The sequence below is a fragment of the Gavialis gangeticus genome, unplaced genomic scaffold (genome assembly GCF_001723915.1).
Source record: "Gavialis gangeticus isolate Ggan-Ray unplaced genomic scaffold, GavGan_comp1, whole genome shotgun sequence".
NCBI classification, from domain to species: domain Eukaryota; kingdom Metazoa; phylum Chordata; order Crocodylia; family Gavialidae; genus Gavialis; species Gavialis gangeticus.
Genome location: NW_017729022.1, coordinates 52327925 through 52336881, shown reverse-complemented (window position 1 = coordinate 52336881; position 8957 = coordinate 52327925). Strand labels below are relative to the sequence as shown.

The window sequence follows — 8957 nt, the reverse complement described above, 5'->3', positions numbered from 1 at the left end:
TGAAGTGTGTGTGTGTGTGTACACACACACACACACACGCATGCATGCATAGCAGAGAAAAGACATCTGGCATTTCTGACACAGGAGGGAGGGCAGGAGTGGCAGGCAGAGAGTGGAGGAGCTACAAAGGGGAGAGATATTAACCTAAGAACCCAGCCCTCATTCTATTTTTGTAAGGTATTGAAAATCATCTCCCCCACCCCCAATCCCACCCAGGGGGGTGGTCTGAAAAAGAGGTGCTTGTTTGAATGCTAATGTAAAACTACAGCTACTTCACTGAACTTTAGGCAATTTTTTTCCAGACTTGCACCCATGTGAATGAAGTCAGAACTTGGTGCATAGTGTGTTATATGGTGATGTTTTCATTTTGAAGAGGACAGCATCCATATATATTTCAAACATTCATTCTCTCCCCCCCGCCATCTCTATTTTAAAACAATTACATGGCAACTGAGATCTCCCTCTCCTGCCATGTGGTGAGCTGTAACAGCAAAGAAGAGCCTTCCCATTCTCTTGCCACCACAGTTCACTCAGCTCTAAAATTTAGACTGGATTTCCCACCCACCCAGTTACTGTACTGCTATTGGTCATGCCCACTCCTCCAGTGCAGCCTTTCAAGAGGCCCTACTCTACTCTCCCACCCCATTGTGGCTGTTGCCATTCTTCTTCTCCCTTCCTACTCCTTTCCCCTCTACCTGTCCCATTCACACATCCCCTTTCTTCCCTAGCATTCTCTGCCCTCCCATGACTTCAGTCCCAATCACTAACCCCCAAAGCAAAGGTGACCAAACAATAACCACCACAACAAAATCCTACACCCTTCCTTAATATATTATAACAAAACTAGGCATAGAACTAACTGGATATGTTGTTCAGTTTGCTTGTATGCCATATGCTTTCCCCCCCACCCCCATTCACCTGTTTTCTTTGTAAATCAGGATCACATCTTCCAACATGTTTGCAGAGCCCCTGACACTTGGATGTTTCTCAGTGTAAATGAGCCTGTGGCTAAAAGGGAAAATGTTCAGAGAAGGAGAGCTAAGTGCAGTTTATTTTCATGGACTACCTCTAGATTTCTCTCTACAAGTACAGGGCTAAATTTTAACCTTACCGATCCCCAAGATGCCAAAGTTAATCTCCATGGTAATTAATTACAGCTGACAAAGACACACCAGCTAGTAACCTACTGGAGCAGAACCAGCTCAGAGGGAAGAATGGCATCTAGTAAGTCCACATCAATTTATGTGGAGGCCAAGGTCTATCCCTGTCATCTTCATGTACAAAACAAGATCACGACCCACAGTGGAGTTTCTATACCATTAGCTATTATCAGATGAAAGGAAAATAATGATGGATAATTCACACTAAATCTCCTAGTTCTTTCAGATGCAGTGCCCATTTGCCTGAGAACATACAGTACTGATTACATTTATCAATACAAAAACAAACTGTACATCCACCTAGTCTGTTATTCTGCCTCAGACAGTGGCCTGCCCTTGACAGTGATAAAGAAGAACGCATTCTATTTCCCCTTTTCCCTTCAAAACACCTGGCTGGCATTGGGGTTGGTGAAGGAAAGCCCACCAGTCAAGCATATCTTTTCTGGGGGGCACAAGGTGCAGGGAGATAAAGCTATATTAACGTGCAAGTAGAATGGTGGTTTGAGCGTAAGCCTAAAATTTGTGTGGCTCCAGAGCGCTGATCCTATTGCTTCAGAGCAGGGGTGAGCAAAATGCAGCCCAGGGGCCGGATGTGGCCTGCCAGGCCATTCTATCTGGCCTGCAGGGCCCCTAAAAATTTTAGAAAATTACTATTTATCTGCCCTGGGCTGCCTGTCACGTGGCCCTCAATGGCTTGCCAAAACTCAGTAAGCGGCCCTCTGCCCAAAATAATTGCCTGCCCCTGCTTTAAATGAACATCCTTCTCAGGCCTTGGGCAAGTCACTGACCCTGCTTCCGGTTGTGCATTAGGGTGTCCATTAATACTTATGCTAAAGGCAAGAATGCTCGTGGGTGATATCTTTTATTGAACCAACTGCCAGGCTGGTATAGACATAGGCAGGCTTTCAGGTATTACAGTACCCTTCCCCGGGTCTCCAAGGGATTAATGCTTCTAAAACTCTTTGCCTGCATTTAACATTCAAGCACTAACATTCAGAAACCAAGTTGCTACTTGACTTGTCATCACATCACTGAGAACAACTCTTGCCTGTTTTTCTCACAAGAGAGCAATTCTGCCTCTGTAAAGCTTCCAAGAAAAAAGGGAGGACAATGCTTTGATGTAAACGATGAGTACCACACCCTCTGGAATGCAGCAGAGCCTCTACTTGCCTTCCCAAGGCACCAGCAATAACAAGAGCTGGAAGACACACGTGGAGGCTCATTTTTAGGCAGCAGTCCCAAAACTGGTACGATTCAAAAGACATCTCTTTAGACATAAGTATGTTGTCAGTTATCTTCAACACATTCATAAGCATGCACTGAAAAATACAGCATCCAGGAAAAGGGTACATCACCACAGGCAGAAACATTTTTAAGGCCAGGACAAAGCAGTGAAGAGAACCAAGCTTTTCTGCAAAAACAGGGGAGAGAAGGGCTCCAGCAAGAGGAAGGACAGACTCTATCCCCTATCCCTTTGACAGTGGAGATGTAACATTCTGAGAGTGTCGCTCCACATGCAAGAGTCAATGCAAATGCTATCTCTGGAGCACACCTACTGAGCTTCTTCAAATGGGAAGTTTTCAGTGTCAAAAGGATGAGCTCAAAAGAGAAGCAGGTAGCAGAGAAGTAGATAGGGGCACAGAGGGAGAGCACTTCCTCCCCACTGCCATTTGGGAGTGATTCAGTATCCCACCGCACCTCACCCTGGTGACCTTCCCACTTTTTCAATCAGTTTTAAGCAGTGCAATGGGAAGAGCTGCAATGTGCCTGCCTATTCAGACATCATTTTCTTACACCTTATCACAAGCACTTAATCTGCCAGTCCCAAAGAGTCAAAAATCTCCACCTGAGAGCACTGTACTCCTCCAATCTAGCAACGTCTCAGCCTGTTGAGGATCACCATCCTGAGTTCAGTGTTTGTGACTTATAATGGCCCAATATTATGTGGGGTTGAGTCTAATCCCTAAAAGTCAGATGTGAAAGCGTTATAATTTACCCTGTCTGATATCAATCTGTCAAAATCCACCAGTCTGATTCCAAACCATAATACACTGGCCAATATCAACACCACAAGAAAGCCAACCTAATGTGAGAGAGTCACCGTTCTCCAAGGCAGTGCAAGATGTCAATCCTCCTAGTCTGAAGGAGGAATTATAATGCCCCCTTCAGACACCAGGATAAAGGAGCATGAGTTTTCACATTCTGGGAAGTTTTCAAATTCTGACAACTCTGAGAATGACTGAGGAAAGGATCTACTTATTGGAGACCTATTTTCCTTTTTAGGAGTTTTGGCCTGAGACTGGGATGGCCGTATTTTATGAGCAATGAAGTCATAAGTGAGTGCTGGTCATGTCAGTAAATGCCTCATACTGTACTACGCCCACAAGAATTCTATAAATGTCAGGTGAAGGTCTCAAAAGCACCTAAGTCCCATTTTTAAAAGGTCAGCAGGACTTAAAATCCTAAGTGTTAAATTATATTTGAAAATGGGACATAGGCATATGCAAAGATTTTACCCCACATGTAGTTTAAGAAAATATTCATGGCTCATGAGAACCTGGGGCCATCTATTGCTTAATGTCTTGAAAACACATGTTGCATCACTGATGCTATATAAAGAATTAAAAATAGAACACATTACAAAAGGATGGTATGTGTTAATACTTCTTTTCATAAGCCTCAGACTGTAAAGTCAAGCTGCCATAGCGCCATGAATCAAATTGCACAGGCCTCTGGTAGAAAGGAAGATTACTACTACTGTGTTTGAGAAAGCAATTAATGCTACCTAAAATAACATAACACACTCATGGTATCAAATACCTGATACTTTGGAACCAGGTAGAGCTATAAAAAGTGCTCTGCATCTTCCACAGGAAAACGGGGACTCTATAATTTTCAGTGGCGTAAATGAAAGCTCTTATTCCAAGGCCTGAAGGGCCATGAATGACATGCAGTTTATCACATGGTTCTGAAGTGCATCATATGCTTCTACAAATTATCATGTCACATGCATTTCCCCAGGGTGTACATATACATCAACAACAGTACAAAACAACAGTACAAAACACTAAAAAAATCAACACCCAAAGTCAGGCTAGACTCCACCCACACCAAGCAATGGCAAGTACCGTAAAGTATAGTAAATTGCCTGGAGCATATTTTACCTGCTGAATTTCTGTCACAGTGAGGTCTGATCAATTTTAGCATGTGGTTTGGATATATGTAACTCAAATATAAACCTGTGTTCAAAATAGAACCTTGCACCATAAGAACACATTAAAATATCCCTTCAGTGTATATAGTCTAGTTAGTATCTCACCCTTCACAAACAACCAGTTCTGGATGCTTCACGGAGTTTGAACATTCCTTTCTCCTTCCAACCCTATGGAGGCATAATTAGTCAACTGCTCCCCACCCCTAATAATCAGTTTCTCTTTTTTAGTTGGGCTGGCCAAATCTTAATATTTATCCTAGCTAATTTCACTGTAAATGCTAGCATTGTTACATACATTATTACTATTTACTTATACCTACCCACACATAGATAACATGCATTAAGTTAACAACCTGCAGCAGTGAACTGCATATATTATTTACAAGCTTAAAAACACATCTTATTTCATAGCCTTAGAATGTTATGTTGCTTTTTAATCTAGTCTGGAAGAAGGAATTTTTCTTCTCGTATTTTCCCAGTTTAGAAAGACAAGCCAACCTATCAATGGATCCATCTGAAAACAAATTGCCACTTCCTCTCACTAGAAACTCAATACTGTCTGCATTCATGAGATTTGCCAACCACAATGCGGACTTCCTGACTTGACTGGAACATCAGTGTGTTTACATACAAAACTGCTCCCAAAAGCACAAAGTCACTCACATGACTGTTCAGATTGGACTTGCTATAAGATAGCCTAACCACCACAATGCCCATCCTCAGGTCTATCGTGACAGATGCAATGCCAATGAAGACTGCAGTCACTGATGGAACTACCCTCTTGGACCAAATAAAGAATCCAGCATCACCCACCCCAGACAGAAACGCATGTCTAAGCTGCGGTAGAGTCTACCGATCCCAGATAGGCCTCATCAGCCATCTCTGGACACACGTTAAGACAATCATGGAAGACAATCATTCTTGATTGTGAGGGATTGCCAAGATAATTACCTCACTGGCTCAAATAACCCTCATCCCATGATGCACTGCTCATTGCCTGTCTGATTAAATTTCTCTATTCTGGTAGCTATATTTCAAGATGTCCAACTCAAAGGGAAGGAAGAAACTCAAGGGGAAAGAAGAAACTTTCTCCTGTGTCAACGTTATTCCATAATTACCTGCTGTGAAGGAATTCTTTCTTCTTCTGAAGCATCTGGTACCAGCCACATGCTGACACAGGACACTGGATGGGATGGTCAGATGAACTGAGCTGATACGGAAATTTATACAATACCAATGCAGTTTATCTGTGCAAATAATGTTTTGCACATTACACATCTCGTTGCCCACTATTGCTCATGAACCACTTCTTCAAAACTGCTGTGTATTTTAGGCAAACTGCTTCAACACCATGTCTCAGAGAAATCATGGGATGAGCACATGGTCAACTGTTTCATGGCAGATGCCTAGGCACTGGCCAATATCTTATTCTATAGCTAGAAATCAAAATCCTGTCTCCATTGAAGCTCATGGGAATTGTCCATGGGATTTCAATTGGAACAGAACTGTACTGAGAGCACATAAATAGTTTTCTCTTCTGTCTAAGTGCCAGCCAGATTAAGCAGGGTGTTTTGCTCCAAAACTTGTCCATAAACAAGACAACATTGCCAGACAAAGGGACCAGCCTGACAAACAGCAAGATCTTCTTTTTCATGTCTGCAGATCAAAGAGTACCAGTTTTCCTTTTACAAAAAATAATAATACAGTGTACACCTCAAATACAGGCCTTATCTTGTCTGTGTCTATGCCTTGCCCTTCTGCTCTCTGCAGATGCCAAAATGGTCCCTGAAGAAAAGGGTCCCATTTTTTTCCCACAGTGTGGAGCCCATTGTAATAAAGCAATTATTGTTTGAATCTCCTACTCTTTCTCCTTCACCATCAGGCAGGGCACACCCTTTTCCAATCCTGACTGCATAGCAGCCAGTTATACCACAAGGCAGCTACAACAGCTGGTTTTATGGGAAAGTGAACTATCTCTGACTTTAGATGCCTTCAAAATGACAGGACTATTGACCTCCCAATACAGTTCATCTCCGTGTCTCTTGACTTTATTTCTCCTTCCTGTCTGCTCTGTCTTCTTCATCTGGAGACAGCCATCACCAGCAGAGTAACTCGGGCTCTCCACTGAAGGGATCTCCGCTATAGAGTACCTTCCCGCAAGGCTCATCCAGTCCATTTCACAGGAACAAACCAAAATCCTTTCCCCTCATTCTTTGGATAATGCCTCCTTCCCCAGAATCTGGTGGAGGGTTGGGGTGTGTAGTATGACTCACCAAGGCCTATACCCGGGCACTTGATTGTTTGTTTGAGAGACTTGTATTGTTTAAGTTCTGTTGCTACATTGTAACTATACATTTTTTTTAATGGTAACTAGATGCCATTTTTATAAACAGATGCTGTTTATGGGCCTCCTATTACTCAACTAGATTAGTGTCATTCTTTTTTCCAGGCTGTGGTCTCCGTACTGCACTGAGTCAGACAGAACCCTACAAGCCATCTCTTTGAATTGCTGGTTTCCTCCCAGTAACTTTTGACTTGCTGCCAAGAAAACAGGGCGTAGTTTATTAATTTTTTTTTCTTTAAAGTTAGGCTGATTCATAGAAACTCCTTTAAAAGTCAGCGAGAAGACACCACCCCACCACACGTCCTGACACACCACCCCACCACACGTCCTGACACACCACCACTGGAAACTTATAACCCAGCAAGCAGGGAACTCTCTTTACTGCTGTTTCGTGCAACCAGACTAGGCTACAGCAAAGCAAGGTCCTGCTTCAAAAGAACCAGCCTCCTCTACCAGGGTAAGAATTTTGAAAATCTTCAGCAACTGCTTTTTCCATTCAATAAGATTAATTCTTTTGACCTAGTAGCTCTGTCTTTCCCTTTTCTTAATTTCTACAATACCCTGTATTTCAGAATATGAATTATGGAGCTCACTAACAATAGATACTTATCCTTTTTTATATTTTGCATTGAAATTCTGCTATGCTTAGGGCAGAGACTGTATTAGAAGGAGCTGCAGGGTTTGGCTCCAACTGCACGCTGCTTGCTACACCACTATTATAGCCTTGCCTCAAGCATGGAAAAATGTGAGAGAGACAGTGGAACCCCACCCAGGCAATTTGAACTAAGGGAGCTGCTACATTTTTTCTTATGCGAGACTGCCTTTGAGCTGCAGCTTTTCTCAGTGAAATCAGCACTAGCATTTCAGCTTTGCATTAGCTTATACAAACTTACCTCAGATAAGATACTTGACTGTGGTTTTCAGATCTCCCTCATGATTTTGGGTGTGTCAAAGCTCTGATTGTATATTGGTTTAAAAAAAAAATCAAAAAAGTTAAGTCTTCAGTGGCAGGAGGATTTGCCTCAATCAGATTAGGTGCCCCCCTCACACAGAGATTCAAGATGTATCAAAAATAGGGTTTTACATAGACTGGATTTCCCCTCTGTGCCCTACCCAGCTCCTTGTACAAATGCCAGAGGGTGGGGCACATTAATCCTGGAGCTGCAGACTGCTTTCTTGTGCTTATATTCAGCTTATTTCCAAGTAACCTCTACTGCAGAACAGCCTTGCTATATTTAATGCACTCTCCTCTATCCTACTGTCCTACCCCAGAGTAATGGCCCAGTCAGCGCAGCAGTACAACACTAAGCTGTTATGTCTCAGAGTGGCTGTCATTGTTGCAGTTCCTAGAACCCCATGCAGGACTGAAGGGCCATTATGGTGGGCATTATGTATACATATAATCAGAAAGAGCCCACTCCCCACAGAGTTTACAGTCTGAACAGACAAAAGGAGACCAGGGAAACAGAGGCAAAGATGGGGAAGTGACTTGCCCAAAGCCACAGGCAGAGTTGGAAGTAGAGTCTCAAACTTCTTTATTCTGCTTCCTTTTCACTGGAGCAGTGTGCCTCTAAAACTAAGAAACTTGAAAGAAGGGAAAATCAGGGACAGAGGAGTGAATCCCACTTGCTTTATTCACACAAGCAGCCCTGTTGTAGTCAGCTTGGCCTTCGCTGTGTCAGAGGTCCTTCAGGTACTTGGTGCAGTTTCTCCCCGACAAAACCATACCAGTTGTGTGTGATTAGGAAATAGTCCTCAGGTTTTGGTCACACAAAAACCCACAAGAAAGTGCCTGAACCCCACCTATTGAAAGGCCTTGAAAAAGTAAGGGTAGACATTTGTACGCTCCTGAGAGAATCCTCCAAATTGGAGGGGAAGGCAAGGGGGGGTACACTACAGAGATGGCTGACACTACCACTTTGGAGGCAGAGTCAAAGCTGCACATGGAAGGGGTCTAAATCTGAGGGCTTTGGTTGCCCATTCCTAAATGACAGGACTGCATGATAATAAAGGTCTGTTGCTGTTGGCTGGTTTGACATGGTACCTTGCTTTCTCCTGTCTCTTGTTTCTTTGCTCCTCCCAGTGGTGTGAATGGGAAAAGCCTGAACTTGTATTTTCATCTGAATGGGACCAGGGCTGGCACCCAGGCTGATGCCTCCTGACAGGTGGTGGCCTTGGGAAATACGCTGTTCCAAGACCCCAGCATCTGTGCTGGTCTGCTTGTTGGAATGGCTCTGTG

General features: G+C 43.3%; 1 protein-coding gene across 1 annotated transcript in view; it reads left to right on the top strand.

The window, feature by feature from the left end:
* The first annotated feature begins 7026 nt into the window (after window positions 1-7026).
* EMP1 (epithelial membrane protein 1) overlaps window positions 7027-8957 on the top strand; it is a 26413-nt gene continuing 24482 nt past the window's right edge. The window contains exon 1 of the mRNA XM_019514921.1: window positions 7027-7175. The gene's annotated coding sequence lies outside the window, so the exon portion shown is untranslated. The remainder of the gene's footprint in view (window positions 7176-8957) is intronic.